The 4604-nt window shown below is 49.2% G+C and overlaps 1 protein-coding gene across 1 annotated transcript in view; it reads left to right on the top strand.

The window, feature by feature from the left end:
- Positions 1-4604, top strand: part of CIC (capicua transcriptional repressor) — a 356202-nt gene that overhangs the window by 44043 nt on the left and 307555 nt on the right. The gene's annotated exons all lie outside the window — the stretch shown is intronic.

Genomic DNA, 4604 nt, shown 5'->3' on the forward strand with positions numbered 1-4604 from the left:
GGGGGGCGCCTTAAATTGGTTAGTGGGGCTTTGTGGGGGCTTAGTGCGGGCCGGAGGCAGAAGCAGGCAGGCAGGCTGTTGTTCTGATGCCAGAAGGCCCAAGGAACTGCCCTCAGGGCTTCAATTACAGAGTGGTAGGACAGTGGGTAAAGTGCTTGCCGCCCCAGCTTCTATCCTCAGCATCTTACGGGGTCCCCAGCACCTCCAGGAGTGATCCCTGAGCTCTGAGCCAGGAGTAAGCCCTGAGCACCACCTGAGATGGTCCAAAACCAAAACCAACCAAACAAAAACACCAAAATGATATCCCGGTTTTTGTTCAGCTCAGTTTCAGTGTGGGTTCATTATTCTGCATGTGTGTGTGTGTGTGTGTGTGTGTGTGTGTGTGTCTGTGTGTGTGTGTGTGTGTGTGTGTGTGTGTGTCTGTTTTGCCACAGCTTGAAGTACTAAAGTCCTGGCTCTATGCTCCTAATCTGCTTTTGGAGGCTGGTTAGTTTTGGGGTCACATCCAGTGATGCTCAAGGCTTACTTCTGGTTTTGCTCTCCAGAATTACTCCAGGCAGTACATGGACCATATGAGATTCCGGGGACCAAACTTGGGTTGGCCTCATGCAAGGCCTACACTCTGCTATCACTCCAGCCCCTAATCTGTATTTCTTTTCTTTTTCTTTTTTTTTTTTTGGTTTTTGGGCCACACCTGGCGTTGCTCAGGGGTTACTCCTGGCTGTCTGTTCAGAAATAGATTCTGGCAGGCACGGGGGATATATGGGACACCGGGATTCGAACCAACCACCTTTGGTCCTGGATCGGCTGTTTGCAAGGCAAACGCCGCTGTGCTATCTCTCCAGGCCCTAATCTGTATTTCTTCATTTTATTTTGCTCTTCAGACCACACCTGGCTGTGCTTATTCTTGGCTTTGTGCTTGCTGATTTAAGGGATCATATAGGGTGTCTGTAATTGAATCCTAGTTGGCAGTGTGCAAGGCAAACTTAATTACTCTATTACTGCTCAATAAATGAAGGATGATTTTTTTTTTATATTTAAGATATATATATGAGGGGACCAAAGATATAGCATGGAGGTAAGGCGTTTGCCTCTCATGCAGAAGGTCAGTGGTTCGAATCTCGGCGTCCCATATGGTCCCCTGAGCCTGCCAGGAGCGATTTCTGAGCGTAGAGCCAGGAGTAACCCCTGAGCACAGCCGGGTGTGACCCCAAAACCAAAAAAAAAAAAAAAAAAGGATATACAAATGAGGGGCCAGAGAGATGGCATGGAGGTAAGGTTTTTGCCTTGCATGCAGAAGTTCGAAGGTTCGAATCCCAGCATCCCATATGGTCTCCTGAGCCTGCCAGGAGCGATTTCTGAGTATAGAGCCAGGAGTAACCCTTGAGCACTGCCAGGTGTGACCCAAGAAACAAAATATATATGTATATATGTGAATGTATATATATACATATTTTATATATATATATATATATATATATATATATGTTTATTATTAGGATCACCCAGCAGTGCTCAGGGGTTACTCCTGGCTCTGTGTTCAGGAATCACTCCTGGCGGGTTCAGAGGCCCATATGGGATGCTGAGGATCAAACCTGGGTCAGCTACATGCAAGACAAACACCCTACTCCCTCCACCATCACTCCCACCCCACCTTTTTTGGGTGGCCACACCCCAATAGTGCTTTGAAATCACTCTGGCAGTGCTTGGGAGATCCTGTGTGGTGAACCAAATCTGAGTCAGCTGCATACAAGGCAAAAGTTCTCCCTGCTGTCCTGTCTCTGGCTTGCTAGCTTTTTCTCTAGTCCTGTCCCATTCCATAGCTTGGGTTTAAAAAGTCTGAGAAAATCTCTGGGTGCATAGTGGGGGGGGGGGCAGCACCTGAGTCCAAAGTGATGGTGGCTGCCACCAAGGTAGCCAGCAGAAAAGCTCCCCAGAGGAAGATGAGTGCTGGGGAGCAGAGTGTTGCTGGCAAAGATTCCATTGCCTCCTCCATGGCCAACCATGAGATATAACTTGTCTCTGACTCAAGTCCTGAACACTCTGGGGATTCCTTGTAGGAGCTCATTCAAAGTAATTATACCCCATAACCTGTCCCTTCTGTCCCCATCATCACTTGTTCTGAGCAGTGGTGAGGCAAGACAGGGGACTGGGGGTGCTCAGTAGATTAGATTGGTTAAGAGCAACGTCAGAGCAAGGTCATTGTGCAGTGGAGCCCACTGGTGGGGTATGGTGGGAAGAGGATGGCAAATCGGGGACTTGTGCCTTGACTTGGGGGACATGGTAGAAGTGGCCTGGCTTTGTAGTTTATAGTGAAACTAAAGGCCTATCATCTATCATTGGGACCCATTTCCAAGGAAGACATTACTAGAATATTCCTATTCCCAGAGGCACCCATTTCAAAACCCCCAAAATGGAAACAACCCTAAATGCCCATGATTGGAATACACATCAGTACAGTTCCTATAGCAGGTGGTATATGGTATACAGCGATGAAAGAGTGGTGACCAGTCCACACTTGGAAATACTCAGGGATCATTCCGTTGTTGTTGTTGCTACACCTGGTAACGTTCAGTGGTTACTCCTGGCTCTACACTCAGGAATTATTCCTGGCCAGTTCGGGAACTCCAGGAAATTCCAGGCATCTAACAATGGCTAGGCTGTGTACAATGCAAGTGTCCTCTTGACTGTACTATTGCTGTCCCCAGAGCAAAACTCTCTCTCTCTCTCTCTCTCTTTCTCTCTCTCTCCCTCTCTCTCCTTCCCTCTCTCTCTCTCTCTCTCTCTCTCTCTCTCTCTCTCTCTCTCTCTCTCTCTCTCTCTCTCTCTCTCTCTCCCTCTCTACCTCCCCCCTGGTTTTTTTTTTTTTTTTTGGTTTTTGGGCCACACCCATTTGATGCTCAGGGGTTACTCCTGGCTATGAGCTCAGAAATCACCCCTGGCTTGGGGAGACCATATGGGACACCGGGGGATCAAACCGAGGTCCGTCCTACGCTAGCGCTTGTAAGGCAGACACCTTACCTCTAGCGCCGCCTTCCCGGCCCCTTCCCCCTGGTTTTTAGGGCACACCTGGTTATGCGTGTTACTCCTGGCACTGTGCTTAGAAATTGCTCCTGGCTGAGGGGACCTTATGGGATGCTGGGATTAGAATCCAGGTCTGTCCCAGGTTAGCCAGCAAGACTCTCTAATCGAAGGCTGGGAATGAGAAATTGATGATTTGACTCTAGTGGAAGGGTGGCCTGGCTCAAGAGCAGCATGAAGGAACATTCTGAGTGGGTTGTTGTTGAACCACTGAACGGTTTTCTCTCTGAGCTGTGTCCTTTGCCATGTAAAAGTTGACCTTCATAAACTCCGTAGCGACTCAGCTTGAACATCAGAAGTTCAAGTCTCAGGTTGCTATTCAGCTGTGTGACCTTGAGCAAGTAACTTTCCCTCTTTGTGCCTTGCAAGGACTAAATAGAATATTCAGGAGAGGACAAGCACAAGGTGGCTGCTCCGTGGATCACTGTCATGTTCCTCACCACCAGTTTTTAATCCCCAGGATCTGCCTCTGCCCCCAGTGCCTGAGCATTTAGAGTGCTGTTTCTCTTCTCTCTGTTCTAGTCCAAAATCAGCACTTGGAGGTGAGATCCAGCCACTCTCAAACTTTTATTGGCGCTGAAAGCCCCATAGTTGGGGAGCTGACGGGATAGTATTGGGGTTAAGGTGCTTACCTTGCATGCAGCTGACCCTGGTTTGATCCCAGCACCACATAAGACCTCCTGAGCACCACTAGGACTCTGTTGTGTATGTAAATATTTTAGGGAATTATTATGTTACTGACCCTACCCTGATCGGTGATTGTGCCCTACCCTAGGCTGTGACCTGGCATTCTGCCCCCACCCTAGGGTGGTACCTGATTCTGTTTCCACCATTGGGTGGTACCTGATTCTGGGGGATAAAAACAAGGGTCTGTGGAAGGCGAGGGGCTTTTGGCTGGAACTTATGCTGAGTCTTTGGACTTCAGTCTTGTCCACCGAATACAGCTAATATTTCCACAAGCCTGACTGTCTGTCTCAGAACCGTCGGCTGGACAGGGTGGCAGACGAGTGCTCCGAGCTGGAGGGGAAAGACCTCATCCTCCATCCCTCCATCAGTCAACTTCTTCAGGGGCTGATTTACAACATGGCCCCAAACATTTCCCCCCAAATTCCATGATGAGGGCCAGAGGGATATTTCAATGTGCTGAGTACATACGAATGTATGTGGGAGGCCTGTCTCTGATCCTGGCACCACACAGTCCCCTGGGCATCACCACGAACCACCCAAAGCACAGAGCCAGGAGTAGCCCTGAGCACTGCCAAATTAAGAACCCCAAAATCAAAAGGAAAAGCGTCATGATTGAGGGTGCGGGGGTAGAGCTCAACGGTTAAGTACAGACTGTGCGCCCACGAGACCAGCACTGCAAACAGATGAAATAAAAAACGCCATGAGTCGGGTACCCCGAATTCTGCGGTTGCCAGGTTTGTGCCTGGCTCCATTTCTGGGTGTGCATGAGTCACTCAGTCTGGGGCCCACTGTCCTGCCCACACCCTGGTCCAGAAAGCAAGTCTGACACACATGGC

This window comes from Suncus etruscus, chromosome 14 (genome assembly GCF_024139225.1).
Source record: "Suncus etruscus isolate mSunEtr1 chromosome 14, mSunEtr1.pri.cur, whole genome shotgun sequence".
Lineage (NCBI taxonomy): Eukaryota > Metazoa > Chordata > Mammalia > Eulipotyphla > Soricidae > Suncus > Suncus etruscus.